Raw genomic sequence first — 18,174 nt, 5'->3', positions numbered from 1 at the left:
CATTCTGTGATTCCACGGATGGTAGTCCTGGCAGAAGAATTGCATGCAGGATAGGCAAACCCATATCCAGAGTAAGTGTCTATTCCAGTGAGGACAAACTTCTGCCTGTCCATGTTGGAAGAAGTCCAATATAATCAACCTGCCACCACCTCACACCCTGAGGAATGATGCCATATTGAGGGCTCAGTGTTGGTCTCTGCTGCTGGCAAATTGGGCACTCAGCAGTGGCTGTATCCAGTTGAGCCTTGATGAGTGGAAGTCCATGTTGCTGAGCTCATGTGTAATCTCCATTCCCGCCACCATGGCCACTTTTTTCATAGGCCCATTGGATGATGATGGGGTGGGCTGGGGAAAGAGGCTGAGTGGTGTCCACAGAACAGGTCATCCTAGCCACTTGATTATTAAAATCCTCCTCCGCTGAAGTCACCTGTTGGTGAGCACTCACATGGGATACAAATATCTTCATGGTTTTGGACCACTCAGAGAGGTCCATGCACATACCTCTCCCCCAAATTTCTTTGTCACCAATTTTCCAATCATGCTTCTTCCAAGTCCCTGACCATCCAGCCAAACCATTGGCAACAGCCCATGAATCAGTATATAATCGCACATTTGGCCATTTCTCCTTTCATGCAAAGTGCACAACCAGGTGCACTGCACGAAGTTCTGCTCACTGGGAAGATTTCCCTTCACCACTGTCCTTAAGGGATGTCCTAGAAAGGGGCTGTAGTGCCGCAGATGTCCTCTTTAGGGTGGTGCCTGCGTATGGTGCAGAACCATTGGTGACCCAGGGCCTAGTCTTTTCTTTCTCTGTCAACTGACCATAAGGAACTCATCATGAGGCCATTAGTGCAGACTGGGGAAGAGAAGGCACGTGGCAGGAGTGGAGACCATGGGCATTTGAGCCACTTCCTCACGTAATTCACTTGTGCCTTCAGGACCTACTCAAGCCCGATCACATATATATCACTTCCATTTGATGATGGAACACTGCTGTGCATGCCCCACTTTATGGCTAGATGGGTGATAAAGCATCCAGTTCATGTTAGGCAGCTCAGGTCACATGGAGGCCTGATGACCCATAGTGAAATGTTCAGTTTCTACCAAAGCCCAGTAACAGGCCAAGAGCTGTCTCTTAAAAGGAGAGTAGTTATCTGCAGAAGATGACAGGGCCTTGCTCCAAAACCCCAGAGGGCTCTGCTGTGATTCACCTATGGGGGCCTGCCAGAGGCTCCAAGCAACATCCCTATCTGCCACTGACACCTCATCCACCATTGGATCTTCTGGGTCTTATGACCCAAGTGGCAAAGCAGGTTGCACAGCAGCCTGGACCTGTGGCAGAGCCTTCCCCCACCTTCTAGACTGCACTCAAAACTGGCAGCCTTTCACGTCACTCAATACATCGGCTGGAATAACACATCCAAATGAGGAACGTGTTGCCACCAAAATCCAAATAGGCCCAGGAGGCATTGTGCCTCTTTCATGGTTGTAGGCAGGGCCAAATGCAGCAACTTCTCCTTCACCTTTGAAGGAATGTCTCAACAAGCCCCACACCACAGGACCCTTAGAAATGTTACTGAGGTAGAAGATCCCTGAATGTTAGTTGGATTTATTTCCCATTCTCAGCACACAAATGTCTCACCAGCAAGTCCAGTGTGCTTGACACTTCTTGCTCACTGGATCCAGTCAGCATAATGTCATCAGTGTGATGGACCGGGGTGATATCTTGTGGAAGCAAAAAGTGATCAAGGTCTGTCTGAGTAAGACTGTGACACAAAGCCGGAGAGTTGATATATCCTTGATGTAGGACAGTAAAGTTATATTGCTGGCCTTGTCAGCTGGAGGCAAATTGCTTCTGGTTGGCCTTATGGACAGGAATGGAGAAAAAGGCATTTGCCAAATCAATGGCTGCACAGCAGGTACCAGGAGATCTGTTAAGGAATGAAACCAGATCTGGTACAGCAGTTACAATTGGAGTCACCACTTGGTTAAGTTTATGATAATCAACTGTCATTCTCCAAGAGCCATCTGTCTTCCACACAGGTCAAATGGGGGAGTTGAACAGGGCTTTGGTGGGATTCACCACCCCTGCATCTTTCAAGTCCTTGATGGCACTAATCTCTGCAATCCCTCTGAGGATGCAATACTGTTTTTGATTTACTATTTTTCTAGGTATAGGTAGCTCTAATGGCTGCCATTTGGCTTTTTCCCCTATAATAGGTCTCACCCTACCAGTCAGGGAGCCAATGGGGGGATCCTGCCAGCTGCTAACTATGTCTATGCCAATTATGCATTCTGGCACTGGGGATATGACCACAGGATGAGTCTGGGGACCCACTGTAAGTTGGACCTGAGCTACAACTCCATTAATTACCTGACCTTCATAAGCCCCTACAATGGGAGGACCACAATGACATTTTGGGTCCCCTGGAATCAACGTCAGCTCAGAGTCAGTGTCTAGTAGTCCCCAAAATGTCTGATCACTTCCCCTTCCCCAGTGCACAGTTACCGTGGTAAAAGGCCAGAGGTCTCCTTGGGGAAGGATGAAAGAAAAAATTACTGCATAAATTGTCAGTAATGTAGTGGGGTCCTTCCTCAAGGGGCCCTGGCCTCCCCTTCATTCAAGGGGTTCTGGGTCTGTAAACTGGCTCAAGTCTGGAAATTGATTGAGGGCCATGATTCTCCATTTTAGAATTCAAAGTAGTCTTTTGTCCATTCTACCTAGAAATCTTCTCCTTATATAAATTAAGTAGGACTGCAATAGGCTTCCTATCAATTTCACTTCTAGGAACACCGTGATTAATTACCCAGTGCCAGAGCTCTACACGAGTCAGACTATTCCGACTGCTCCTTTGTCTCTGCTGTCCATTCTGGTAGCTGCGCCCACCTCGCCTGTGAGGATTGAGTGCTCTCACTTGGTCCCTGCTGCCTCGAGATCCAATTATTCCCATTGTATTTAAATTTTGTAGTTGAGTGACTGTGGTTCCCACTGTTAGATCTGACATACAGAGAAGAGCAAATACAGGCTCTTCAAAGAGCAGGTGCTGCCCTCACAAATCTATTTTGCATGGCATTGGTTAAGGGTATAGCTTCTGGACCCTCCCAGCAGGGATGAGTAAAGTGATTAATCCACTACACCATCCCAATCTCCCTAAGCCTTTGGATTCCTTCCTCTACATTAAACCAAGGGAGATCAGGCATTTCCAGCTCACTCACAGTGGGCCATCTTTTAATCCATAATTCAGCTAGCCAAGCAAATAAACTATTAGAATGCCTTTTAACTCTCTGAGCTAAAAGCAGAGTACTGAGTTAGTGGGTCCAAATTAATAAATTCCATCTGATTTAACTCTATTTTCCTTCCACCACTATCCCATACCCTTAATATCCATTCCCATGTCTGTTCTCCAGATTTCTGTTTATATAAATTAAAGAACAAGCAGTTCTCAATGTAGTGCACTTCCTCATGGGTCACACTCTCAACCTCACCTCTAGGGGCTGCAGGGACTTTAATCTAGTTACAGTTCTAGAAACAAACAGGGGTGTTGGGGGTGGCTCCTGAGGAGAATCAACATTATTTTGACTGGCAACTGCCTCAGGAGAGGTCATCACGGTGTCTCAGGCAGCACGTGGTTATCTCCTCAGATAAAGGTAGAAAGACTGATGGCAGCGTGGGTCAGGGAGGGGATGTTGCCACTACTGGGGATGGGGAAGCTGTTCCTTCTGGCAAAAAAGGTTTATCAGAGTTTACTAACTCAGTGTCCCCAGCTTCATCAGGGTCCGTCCACACGTACCCATTCACCTCTCAAGAGTGGTGAATTAGGAATGTCAAATATATTTATTTTGGATAACTCTCTAAACAGTTCAGGCGAAGGACTTTCAGTGTTCTCCATTCTATTAGTAGTAGAGTCCTTAGCATTTTGGGGTCTAATTATATTAAGCAACCAACTTCAGAGACCCCCAAACCAACAAAAAACTCCATCCTTAATATTCTGTTCCTCTAGAGCCACTCCTGTTACCAAAATCTGTATTAGTTAGGGTTCCCTGGAGGGACAGAACTAATAGGATACACACATAAACACACACACACACACACACACACACAAAGGGGAATTTATTAAGTATTAACTTACATGATCACAAGTCCTGTAATAGGCTGCCTGCAAGCCTAATGGCCAAAGAGAGCCAGTCCTACTCTCAACACTGAAGAACCTGGAGTGTGATGTTTGAGAGCAGGAAGCATCCAGCACGGAGGGAAGATGTAGTCTGGGAGGCTAGGCCAGCCTGGCTTTTTCATGTTTTTCTGCCTTCTTTATATTCGCTGACAGCTGATTAGATGGTGCCCACCAGAGTAAGAGTGGGTCTGCCTTTCCCAGCCCACTGACTCAAGTGTTCATCTCCCTTGGCAACACCCTCACAGACACACCAGGATCAATACTTTGCATCCTTCAATCCAATCAAGTTGACACTCAGTATTCACCGTCACAAGGACGGCTCTGCCGTCATCTGTACTCCCAGCTCACTCCTCCCTGTCACAGCCTTTGCGTGTTCTCTTCCCTCTGTCTGGTGAGCTCTTCCTCCAGTATCTGCCCCTCTCTATCTCTCCTCTATTTCAGGTTTTATGCACATGTCACCTTCACCGTAAAATCTCAGCTGACCACCCTTTTAACACGCGCAGATTGCTTCCCATCTGCCAAATTCCCCACCAGCCTTTTCTGCTCTACTTTTTTCTTTGGTGCCTATCGCCGCCAACACTACGTATTTTATTTATTTATTTTATTTAAAATGTAAGCTCCCTGAGGAATTTGTACCTGTTTTGTTTACTGCTGTATCCCCAGCACCTACAATAATGTCAAGTACATAGCAGGCATAAGAGAAAACAAGTATTCATTGGATGAATGGAAAGGGATTGGCATCGCCGACGTGTGAGGAACAGGAGTTCTGACAGAGAACTGAGCTGAGTACTTAGAGGAGGCTCCAGGAATGACTGTCGAGGCAGTGTGGAGACCTCTGGAATCTCAGTGTGGAAGCAGCTGAACGATGAGCCGCTGCCAGGTCTAATCCCAGAATCGGGGGTGTAAGGGTAGTGAGAACAAGACACGTGTCTTACATCCTACCTGGGTAACATTCTAATTCCACACAGCTTCCTGTGCACAGAGCTGAGGCCCTGCCCAGAGCCTTTCTCACTCCCCGAGTGGAAAGAAGCCCGTGCAGGCTCAGGACTCTTGGTATTTCTCAGAAGATTAGTTTCTACGATGGCAACCAGCTAGTTCAAAAGCAGAAATCAACATGCTGTTTTGCAGTTTACACAGTACTGCTGTACAACATAACAGCAAAATTGAGCAATTATATTATCTCGTGCAGTAATGTGCATATTCATTGAGCAATTATCCTGTGCTGAGTGATTTACCTTTGATTCCCACAGGTTATTATACTTATCCCTGAATGTGCTCATCCAACAACATTTATTGAACACCTACTATTTGCCAGGCACTATGATATGTATTCATGCTGAAAACTGTATTGGTCTTGCCTCAAGGAACCTACAATTTAATGAATGAGAAAAACATTTTTAAAAGGTCAGCTATTGCAGCCCGTCACTCCAAGGTGATATGTGTTGTGAAGGGTGGTGGAGCAGGAAGAGATACAACTACATCACAAATCCACAGGAAAAATGAACTCACAGCTTTTTTTAAACAACTTACTTTCTGGGACAGACTAGCTGGCTCATGATTGTAATCCAAGACTTTGAAAGGCCAGGTGGGAGGAATGCTTAGGTCCATGAGTTTGAGACCAGCTTAGGCAGCATGGTGAGATCCTCCTGTCTCTATTGAAAAAGGAAAAAAGTAGCCAGGCTTGGTGGTGCACGCTTGTAGTTCTAGCTCCTTAGGGCTGAAGCAGGAGGATGACTTGAGTCCAGGAGTTTGAGGCCGCAGTGCATCGTGGTCATGCCACTGTACTGCACTCCTGCCTGGGTGACAGAGCAAGATCCTGCCTTGGAAAAAAAAATCCTACTTTCCTCTTCCTCAATCTTGTAAGCCTCTTTGTTAATTTCCTCTTTTGTCTGATGAATGGACTTTTCCAGGGAAGTCATTTAGTCCACAGACACTATTTTTATTTACAATGACTAGAAACCAGGTTAGGTTAGAGGCCATCCTGGGGCTGGTTCAAGGGAGGGAGGATGGAAAATCTCGTGTATCACTCCTTTTACCTTGGGAGTCTTTCCAAAGAAGGCTTTGTTGCCATGATGCAAGATTTGAAGTCTCTTTGCAGGGGGATCAAAACCCCAGAAATCTACCCGCACACATAGACCCTAAGATACTGCCTCTGATATCTCAGGGGAGGGATGGGCGGCCCGGAGAAGGCAGAATGACATGCTGGGGAAATGGGAAGCAAATATTGGGATGTCTGCTAATGTTCTATCTAAAAATGAGAAAGGAATTAAGCCTCACTTAAATATACAGGTTGACGCATGCATGCTGGCTTGCTCTGTCTGTCTGCTGCTCCCATGTCACATACAGACCTCAAGGGGTGTCCTGAGGAGCACTGAGTGTTACACACAGTTTGACGAGCCCTCATTGGCTTTCAGAGCTTATTCGTGCCACTTGAGAGGACAGGCAGATTGTATTATGTAGCCTTAATGAAATGAATCCTGACAAAACAGAGTGGCCTCTACAAAGAAAGGAGTGTGACGATAACACCCACAATGCGTAGCAAATAAGCAGCAAGAACAGGGCACCGTCCCTAATTCAAAATCAGCTCACTGTCAGACATATCATGAGGTCAGAAACCACAGCAATCGAATCAGATCAGACAAGAAGTTGACAAAAACAAGTTTCGAAATTATCAAGGGGACGGTGCCTTTACCTCTGCGGGCATTTGTGATAAACCTCATCCTAAGTGTGTATTAAGCCTTGAGATATTAGCTAATAATAGAAATGCATCAACATAATTTAGAAATAAGTAAATACACTCTATTGGAGTATATGTTGAACATTTTTACTGCTAGGGTTATGTGATTTTAAAAAATTGAAGGCCTCCGTTTCAGGGACCTCACACTGCTTTAACAAGTCTCAGACTGTTAAGATAATATCCATCGTCATTTGAGCAGAACTGAGGTAGGGGGTGGGACTAGGCTCTGGAGGTGGCGCTCAGACACAGGAGCAAATTGAGGACTACCTAAAACAGGTCCAGGGTGGAAGCACTTCCCCACAAGACAAGCAAACCAGTATGCCACGTCAGTTTACCATTGCCATGGCAACACCTGAAATTTATCATACCTTTCTATGGCAACATCTCCACAGAGGTTACTGTCTCATCCTAGAGATTTCTGCAGAAACTGCCTCTTACTTTGCATATAATTAAAAGTGGGTGTGAATATGATGGCAGAACTGCCTCTGAGCTGCTACTCTGGGCACACTGCCTGACCAGAGGCTTCGCTGCTGCTGCTGTACTCTACCGCTTCGTTAAAAGCTGCTTTTTAACGCCACCAGCTCACCCTTGAATTCTTTCCTGGGTGAAACCAAAAACCTTGGGCTAAGCCCCAGTTTTGAGGCTTGCCTGGCCCGCATCAGAACCAGGCGGCTGGTCTGTGTAGACCTGAGATCAAGGACTTGCTGCTTATCCACTTACAAGCTGCATTTCTTAAACAACACTATCAGAATGCTGATATTCCCTGAAAAACTGTCCTGTGCGGCCTGAGCCTTTGCAAAAATAAATAATATTTTATAACAAACAACCATTTTATACTGTACCACAATAGAAAATACTGAAATGTAGTTTTATAAAATCTTTTCTTCATATTGTGAAATTCAACTTATAAACTTTCCTGTCTCCTACATGTATTGTTTTTGTTTTTGTCGTATCTTAATCTGACAATGGTTTTTCTTTTGGTGGAAGAGAATTTTCATAGCTACTCCACATGTAGGTGTTTGCTTGGTGAGTCATGGTCACTGAAAGTTTAAGAAATGTTCTTCTGGAGCATGTAAATCAATCTTGCCTCAATCAGATTATTTTTTCCTGCAGCCTCCCCTGCTGGGCTACCTTCCTTGACTTCTGAGCTTGACCCCAAGCTCAGAGGCTTCCACTGATCCAGCCCTTTTAAGGCCAAGCCCAGGGATGAGCCTCTTCCTCACAGGTTAGGGGCTTTCACCACCACCTCCGGGTCCCAGAAAGTGAGAACTGAGAACAGACCTCTGAGAACAGGCACCCACGGGACTTTGTGAAAAGGTGCTGCTTAGCTCCTAGAGGAATTCAGAGGGACAACTACATGGCAGGCTGCCAGCTCCTTGCCTCAAGATGTATCTTTCCAGGGGTGGTGGGAAGTTCAGTGGTGAGTCGCTCAAACAAGGTTCTGCTGTTTGGACACGGCACTTAGCTTCAGTGTATGTCCGTTTTCTCATTTGCAAAATGAGGATAACAATAACGCCCACTTCTTGGACTTGTGAAAATGAAATGAGAATCATATAATCTAATGCGCTTGGACTGATACATAGTAAGTCATCAAAATATGTGAGCTACTGTTATTATCACGCATGATACACTTATATACAGTTTCCAGTCAAATTGGAAACAATTTCATTGCTAATGTAAAATTGGACTTTGACCACTCCTACCTCGAGGGCTGACACTTCTCCCTCCAGAAAATAACAGGACCTCATACTATTTATTCTACATAGAACAATTTAAATGTGGTTTACAGAGATGGGATTTGAGAGCAGACAGATCTGGACTCAAACACCAGCTCTGTCACGTGTTGCCATGATCTTGGGCAAGACACTCAGCTGTTGTGGGTCTCATCTGTGCAATGGGCATTTATGCAGTAATACTGACTTGTGAGAACATGATGTAAGCATAGGATTCAGGATCCCACTAAGCCTGGCACTTAGTGGGATTTCAGCATTTTGTCCCTCTCCCCTTTTCTTAATAGCCATAATAGACACTGATAGAGGAATTAACATTTGTTTAACCCCTACTATGTGCCATGTCCGAGTTAGGATTTTACATAATCTCCCATATTCTTTAAAATGATGTAAAATAAAGTATATATTAATAACACAATTTTGTGGATGAAAGAACTAAGTTCAGAGAATTTAAGATCTTGTTCAAAGGCAGTAACTTGGCTGCAAAGTCCATGCTATTCCTCCTTCACATTGGCTGCAACCCCTAGATCTCTGGACCAGCAAACACTATATATAATGTTCATTGCAGCACTGTCACAATAGCAAAGACCTGGAACCAACCCAAATGCCAATCGACGATAGACTGGACAGGGAAAATGTGGCACATATACACCATGGAATACTATGCAGCCATAAAAAACGATGAATTCATGTCCTTTGTAGGGACGTGCGTGAACCTGGAAACCATCATTCTCAGCAAACTGACACGAGAACAGAAAATCAAACACTGCATATTCTCACTCATAGGTGGGTGTCGAACAATGAAAACACATGGACACAGGGAGGGTAGTATCACACACTGGAGTCTGTTGGGGGTAAATATGGGAGGGACAGTGTGGGGTGGGGAATTGGGGAGAGATAGCATGGGGAGAAATGCCAGATATAGGTGATGGGGAGGAAGGCAGCAAATCACACTGCCACGTGTGTACCTATGCAACAATCTTGCATGTTCTTCACATGTACTCCAAAACCTAAAATGCAATAAGAAAAGAAAAAAGAAAAATATATATATATCTGAAGGAGAACACCTGGTTTCACCTCTAGTCCCAAATGTTGGTCATTAAGCCAGAACCAGCACATGAAGGAGTAGATGTTTGGAACTTTTACCATGAGCCTGCAAGACAATGTTACCAGCACAACCTCTGGTAAGGGGAATATGGTTTGTTTCCCTCCAACTCTTAATTACTGTGTCTTCCAACACGTACTCATCCCTGCCAAAGCTTCTATCTAACTCTCCTCTTTTTTTTTTTTGAGATGGAGTTTCGCTCTTGTTACCCAGGCTGGAGTGCAATGGTGCGATCTCGACTCACCGCAACCTCCGCCTCCTGGATTCAGGCAATTCTCCTGCCTCAGTCTCCCGAGTAGCTGGGATTACAGGCATGCACCACCATGCCCAGCTAATTTTTTGTATTTTTAGTAGAGACGGGGTTTCACCATGTTGACCAGGATGGTCTTGATCTCTTGACCTCGTGATCCAGCCGCCTCGGCCTCCCAAAGTGCTGGGATTACAGGCGTGAGCCACCGCGCCCGGCCCTAACTCTTCTCTTATCAGCAGCGATGGCCATGTCTATTTGACCCCTTAGGGGTGGAATGTAGGGGCACAGAACCTTGCCGTCAGGAATTTAGACAGTGGTTCTCAGGCTACCATTGATGAACGTTCAGTTGGCAGTCTAGGGCCGTCTGCATCAAGAAGAAAAATGGACAGGAAGACCTAGCTATTAAATTTGACCACCATGTGAAATTGATGATCCTAGACCAGATGGATGAGTTATGGTCAACTAAAATTCATGTCACAGAGGAGCCCCTGGGAAGGGTGCGGGGCGGCAGGTGTGGAAGGTGATGAGCACAGGACCACATCAGAACCCAGGCAGGCCATTCCACACTCCCAGCACGGTTGCCAGACAGAAGTCCCAGACAACATCTTTTAAAAAATAAAAATATTTTCTTCTGATTTTAAAATAATGCATTCATATTATTTTTTAAAAATTTAGACAATATGAAAAGGCTTAAAGAAGGCTTAAAGAAAATTCCACTTTTAAGTCTGCCACCTGGTGATGACATTCTGTGTAAATCCTTTCAGACGTTTTTCCGTTCATATACCTGTAGCCCCCCACAATTGTTCTGAAAACAATTTTTCTAAAGAATATAGATTGCTGTTGCTATGGAAAGATGACATTCCATTATAGAGTTCTACCATTCCATTACAGAGATTCCATTACAGAGTGTAATATTAAAGATAGCCATTCCTTTCTTTTACATTGTTTCCAATTTGTCATGATTATAAACAAAGCTGGAACAAACCTCTGGCACATTTTTGATATTTCATCCTGTGGTTAATTAATCTTGACCCTGAAATTCCATGAGGTTCCAGGAATCTCAATATCACTTATGTATACCTACTTCTCAGTATATATATATATATATGTGTGTGTGTGTGTGTGTGTATGTATACATATACATATTGGATGACCATGACAATCCAGACACATGCCTACGTTCTGTGGATATGTGGTGAATAGAACAGGCAGACTTTCTGCCTCAGAGCACTCACATTTATTTAAAGGGCGGAGAAAGTGATGAAATAAATGACAGTGTGTTAGAAGTTTGCAAGTGTTGAGAAAAATGAGGCAGAAAAGGGTGGTTTTCTCTTATAATCATTCAGTATTTGTTCCCTGTTCTCTGCCATCATCATGCTTTTCAGTTTAATTCACCAAATGTCTGTTAAGTCCCTATGCTGTGTCATCAACTGTGCTAGGTATTGGGAATGGGGTGGAGAGTTGTGTGGAATATGGGCCCGAGCATGGACAAGCGACGTGTCATATTTTCTTGGTCGTGACTTCACCATTTCATATGTGTATATTTTGTCTTCACAACTACATTAAAAGGCCCTAGAAGGCAGGAATCCATCCACATTCTTTGTGTTTTCCTGAGATTTTAGAATAATATTTTTAAACAGCTTTAGTGTTCAATAAGTGTTTGTTCTGTAATTGTGACATAGAAATAATGCCAGTGGTTTTGAGAGATCGAAAACTGGGTTCTGGTAAGCCAAGAAATGGGTTAAAAAAAAAAACACTGATTAATACTCAAGGTTAGTGAGAAAGCTAGCTATTTAGCTCATAGAACTGGCATTTAAAAAACTCTTTCTAAATCATGTGCCATCTAATCAAATACAGTGATATAAGTATAGTTACAGTAAATACAGCAATTTTAGCAAATGTGCAAATCTGACTGAATAAGTAATACTATTTTTTAAATAGAAAAACACAAACCAGAGAAGCGTGCTGGGTTTTCAGCTGATTCTGTGGCTCGTTTATGCTGCCCCTACATTCTACTAACACACACCCAACTCTGCCTGCAGGGGGAGCTCCAGCACTCGTTTGACTCTCCAGGCCTTCGTTCCCAGCGACTGTCAACCTTCCCAGCAGTACCAGGTTTTGAACTCCTTCCCATCGTCCTGGTTAGCAACTGGCTGTTCATCTGCCATTAAGACAACAACAACAACCACTACCACAAAATCTTTGCTATTCAAATGTAGGTAACGCTAAAAGCATGAAGTAGTTCAGAATAAGACTGGCTTTAGAGCTATCATGATTGAATACTTAATATTTGTCAGGGATTGTGTCCTGCATGTTACATATATTTTTTTTAACTCTCAAAACAAACTTGCAGGAGGGGGTCCTATAATCCTTATTATTACCCTATTCAGACAAGGACTCTGCAGCTGAGACAGGTTAAGGAACTTGCCAAAGGCCACAGTGTCAGTGTCGGAGGCAGGTCTGCCAAATTAGGGCCTTGCACTCTGCTCTCTGTAGCTGCCCTTGTTTACCTGTCTATTACTTGTTATTATCATCATTATCATCAGATTATTGTTATAGTTGATGTCTTTCTGGCAGAAGCAGTGCAGTTTTTTGTGTGACCTGGGCACACTTTGTTTTTTGAGACGGTGTCTCGCTCTGTCGCCAAGGCTGGAGGACAGTGGTAGGATCACAGCTCACTGCAGCATTCACCTCCCCAGGCTCAGGTGATCCTCTTACTTCAGCCTCCCGAATAGCTCGGACTACAGGCGCACACCACCATACCTGGCTAATATTTTGTAGAGATGAGGTTTTGCCGTGTTGCCCAGGCGGATCTCAAACTCCCGGGCTGAAGCTATTTCTGCAACTCCTGTGATATGGTTTCACTGGGTCCTCACACAAATCTCATTTTGAATTGCAGCTCCCATAATCCCCACGTGTTGTGGGAGATAACTGAATCATGGGCGCAGTTTTCCCCATGCTGTTCTCATGGTAGTGAATAAGTCTCACAAGATCTGATGGTTTTATAAGGGGCTTCCCCTTTTGCTTGGCTCTCATTTTCTCTTGCCTGCTGCCATGTAAGATGTGCCTTTCACCTTCCACCATGATTGCAAGGCCTCCCCAGCCATGTGGATCTGTGAGTTCATTAAATCTCTTTTTCTCTATATGTTACCCAGTCTCGGGTACATCTCTATCAGCAGTGTGAGAACAGACTAATACACCTTCCTTGGCATCCCAACATTCTGGGATTATAGGTGTGAACCACCGTGCCTAGCCTGTTTTTTAATTTTAAGACTAGTTTTTTAAAGAGTAGTTTTAGTTTCACAGCAAAACTTAGGGGAAGGCACAGAGATTTCCCATACCTTCTTCCCTGAAACATGAACAGCCTCCCCCATTTTCCAGCATCCGCTACCAGAGTGGTACACTTGTTACAACTGATAAACCTACATTGTCATACCGTTATCACCTAGTGTTCATAGTTTACATTAGGGTGTATGCTTGGTGTTGTACATTCTATGGGTTTGGACAAATGCATAATGATGTGTGTCCACCATTATATCATATAGAATAGTTTCGCTGCCCTAAAAATTATCTGTGCTCCACCTATTCATTCCTCCCACCCTGTAACCCCTGGCAACCACTGACTTTTTAAAAATTGTTTCCATAGTTTTGCCTTTTCCAGACTGTCATATAGTTGGAATTGTACAGTATGTATAGTCTTTTTAGATTGACTTCTTTCACTTAGTAATATACATTTACATACACCTATGTCTTTTCATGGCTGGATAGCTCATTGCTTTTTAGCATCGAATAACATTTCATTGTCTGAATGTACTTCATTTATCTACTCACCTAATGAAGGACAGCTTTTGACAACTGCAAATACAGCTGCTATATATATCTGTGTGCAGATTTTTGTGTGGGCATAAGTTTTCAACTCCTCCAAGTAAATACCAAGAAGCATGATTGCTGGATTGTATGGGAAGAGTATGTTTAGTTTTGTAAGGAACTGTCTTCTAAAGTGGCTGTCCCATTTTGCATTCCCATCAGCAGTGAACGAGAGGTCCTTTTGCTCTGTATCCTCACTAGCATTCGGTGTTGTCAGTGTTCTGGATTTTGGCCATTGTAATAGGTATATAGTGGTATCTCGTTTTAATTTACATTTTCCCAATAACATATAATGTGGAGGGTCATTTTATATGCTTATTTGCAATCTGTATGTGTTCTCTGGTGAGGTATCTGTTAAGGTCTGTGGCCTGCTTTTTTCTTTTTTTTTTTTTTTGGTAGAGACAGGGTCTTGCTCTATCACTCAAGATGGAATGCAGTGGCACCATCATAGCTCACTGAAGCCTTGAAGCCTCAATCTCCAGGGCTCAAGTGATCCTCCCGCCTCAGCCTCCCAAGTAACTGGGACTATAGGTGTGTGCACCATGCCTGGCTAATTATTTTTATTTGAACAGAAACAGGGTCTTGCTATGTTGCCCAGGGTGGTCTCACACTTCTGGCTTTTATTGATCCTCCCACCTTGGCTTCCCGAAGTGCTGGGATTACAGGCGTGAGCTGCTGCACCTGGCTTTGGCCTGCTTTTGAATCAGGTAGTTTGCTTATTTATTGTTGAGCTTTAAGAGTTATTTGTATATTTTGGGAAACAGTCCTTTACCAGATAATTCTTTTGCAAATATTTCTCCTAGTCTCTGGCATGTATTTCATTCTCTTCATAGCATCTTTCACGAAGCAAAATTATTTATTTATTTTTAAAATTTTATTTGTTCATTAAATTTCTTCTTCTTTTTTCTTTTTCTTTCTTTCTTTCTTTTTTTCCTTTGCGACAGATTCTTGCTATATTGTCCAGATTGGTCTCAAGCTTCTGAGCTCAAGTGATACAGCCTCCTGAGTAGCTAGGACTAAATGTGGTCACCACCAAACTTGGGTAGAATTCTTCAAATGTTATTGTAGTTCAATGATGAGTTCTTTCTTTCATGGCTCATGGCTTTGGTGTTGCAACTAAAAAGTCATTGCCAAGCCCAAATTCATCTAGATGTTCTCTTATCTTCCAGGAATTTTATAATTTTACATTTTACATTTAGGTCTGTGGTTCACTTTGAGCTAATTTTTGTGAAAGGTATAAAGTCTGTGTCTACATTCATTTTTCTGCATGTGGTTATCTGGTTGTTTCAGCATCATTTGTTGAAAAGACTGTTTTTGTTTCATTGTATTGTGTTTGCTCCTTTGTCAAAGAGTAGCTGCTTATTTTATATGGTCTATTTCTTTCTTTTTTTTTTTTTTTTTGAGACAGAGTTTCGCTCTTGTTACCCAGGCTGGAGTGCAATGGCGCGATCTCGGCTCACCGCAACCTCCGCCTCCTGGGTTCAGGCAATTCTCCTGCCTCAGCCTCCTGAGTAGCTGGGATTACAGGCACGCGCCACCGTGTCCAGCTAATGTTTTGTGTTTTTAGTAGAGACGGGTTTCACCATGTTGACCAGGATGGTCTCGATCTCTTGACCTCGTGATCCACCCGCCTTGGCCTCCCAAAGTGCTGGGATTACAGGCGTGAGCCACCGCGAGCTTATTATAGGACTCTATCTTCTTTCTTAGTGTATTAGTATGCAGTCATGTGCCACATGATGTTTTGGTCAATGACAGACAGCATATATGACAGTGGTTCCATAAGACTATAATACTGTATTTTTACTGTACCTTTGCTATGTTTGGTTGTGTTTAGATACACAAAACTTACCACCGTGTTACCATTGCCTACAGTACTTGGTATAGTCACATGCTGTGCAGGTTTGTAGCTTAGATAACAAAATAACTCCAACTCCTTGCCCCAATCCCTTGGATCACTGTTGCGATTCATTTCACTTCATCATACAAGCATACATAAGCACATATGCATAAGCATACCTAATCAAGTGCATTGTTGCTATTAATACTTTGAACAAACTGCTATGTTAGGTCAATCATGAATAAGAGAAATAGGTTGGGCACCGTGGCTCACACCTGTAATCCCAGCACTTTGGAAGACCGAGGCAGGTGAACTGCTTGAGCCCACAAGTTCAAGAACAGCATGGGCAACATGGCAACATGCCATCTTTACAAAAAGTACAAAACTTAGCCGGGTGTGGTAGTGTGTGCTATAGTCCCAGCTACTGGGGAAGCTGAGGTGGGAGGATCACCTGAGCCCAGAAGGATGAGGCTGCGGGGAGCTGAAATTGTGCCACTGCAAAAAAAAAAAAAAAGAATAAAAAGAAAAGTTTTTATTTTACCTTCATTCATTCCTTCTTCAGTGCTCTTTCTTTCTTTGTGTAGATCCAAGTTTCTGACTTAACATTATTTTCTGTCTCTTCAAGGAACTTGTTTCAACATTTATTGCAAGGCGAATCTACTGGCAACAAACTCCCTCAATTTTTGTTTGTCTGAGAAAGCCTTTATTTCTCCTTCACTTTTGAAGGATAATTTCACAGAGTCAGAATTCTAGGTTGGTGGGTGTTTTTCTCTCAACACTTTAAATATTTCACTCCTCTCTTCTTACATGGCTTCTGAGAAGCTGCGTGCAATCTTTGTCCTTGCTTCGCTATAAGGAAGGTGTATTTTCAGGAGTTTTTCCTTATCTTTGATTTTCTGTAGTATAAAAATAACTAGAAGTGTTTTGTGTGTTTTTTTTTTTTCTTTTTTGGCTTTGTTTTTTGGCATTTATCCTGCTTGACGTTCTCTGAGCTTCCTGGATCTGTGGTTTGGTATCTGACATTAATTTAAGAGAACTTCTCAGTCATTATTATTTTAAATAATAATGTCGTGTCTGTCCCTTTCTATCTTTCTTTCCCATTATGTGTATTTACACCTTTTGTATTTGTCCCATAGTTCTTGGATATTCTGTTCTGGTTTTTGTCAATCTGTGTTCTCTTTGCTTTTCAGTTTTGGAAGTTTCTATTAAGATATCCTCAAGCTCAGAGATTCTTTCCTCAGCCTCGTCCAGTTTCCTAATATGTCCATCAAGGGCATTCTTCATGTCTGTTGCAGCGTTTCGTCATCTCTGGCATTTCTTTTTGGTTCTTTCTCAGCATTTCCATCTCTCTGCTTTCATTGCCCATCTGTTACCACATGCTGCCTACTTTATCCATTAGCTCCCTTCGCATCTTACTTACGGTTGTGTTAAATTCCTTGTCTGCTAATTCCAACTTCCCTGCCATATCTGGTTCTGAGGTTCGCTCTGTCTTTCCACAATGCGTTTTTTGCCTTGTAACTTTTCCCTGAGAGCTGACACGATACGGTGGGTAAAGGGCACTGCTGTAAATAGTGTTTCTTCAGTGTTGTGGTGGCAAGGTTCTGCGGGGAGGAGAAGCATTCTCTAGTGCTGTGAGTAGGTCTCAGTCTTCTAGCGAGCCTGTGCCTTGACTGTAACTGTTCCTGTGTTTCTTAGTCCCCACATCCCCCTTCAGTGTGACAGGAAGGTTGCGGTGGGCTGGAATTGAGTATTTCCCTTCCCCCAGGTCAGCGGGCCTTTGATGAAACCCCCAACAGGTTAGGCTCTGGCTAGTCTCTCCTGAAGGCAAACCTTGTTAAGAAGAGCAGAATGCTCGCTCTGAGTGTTCCCAGTGGGTTCCATTTCTCCTCCCCGTGTCAGAAACACAATGGCACTTTTCTCTGATACGTGCTGTGCAGACCTGGTAGAGCTCTTGGAGGTCAAACTGACAAGTGCATGGGGCCACTCCCCATCCACAGGGCCCCCTGGAGTTTGTAACTCTCAGACTTCCAGACTGAGCTTCCAGCAGTTTGTCAATGACAGTTCCGGTTTTGCTGCCCAGCAGTGGCTCCTGCAGAGGTTTGTGCTTGTGAGTTTCTGTTCTGAGGTGTGTGATTCTTTGTATCTGCCGGTCTCTCTAAGTTTAGGGGCAATGGTTGGCCCAGTGACCTCACTTCTCTTATGGATCTAAGAAGAGATGCTGATTTTTCAGTTTGTTTAGTGTTTTACTTGTTGCTGGGATGGTGACTTCTAAGCTCCTTACATGCTGGACCAGAAGCTGGTGCAATAGTACAGACTGACATGCCATTTCCTTCAGATTTAACCCTTAGCCTTTCCCCTCCTTTCCCATGGCTCCTCTCTGCAATCTGCCCATCCAGGCTTGCAAGGCTGTAGTAAGGACCCTCGGGCTCTTTTCAGTACTTTCTGGCCCCGGGCCCTCTGAGCTGAGCAGGTCCTC

At 43.7% G+C, this 18,174-nt stretch overlaps 1 pseudogene; it reads right to left on the bottom strand.

Annotated features, from left to right (window-relative positions):
- Positions 1 to 2: 2 nt before the first annotated feature.
- On the bottom strand, positions 3 to 17,163 carry LOC144577209 (uncharacterized; annotated as a pseudogene).
- Positions 17,164 to 18,174: the final 1,011 nt, after the last annotated feature.

Source organism: Callithrix jacchus, chromosome 7 (genome assembly GCF_049354715.1).
Source record: "Callithrix jacchus isolate 240 chromosome 7, calJac240_pri, whole genome shotgun sequence".
NCBI lineage: Eukaryota > Metazoa > Chordata > Mammalia > Primates > Cebidae > Callithrix > Callithrix jacchus.
This window is presented reverse-complemented; position numbering and strand designations above follow the sequence as displayed.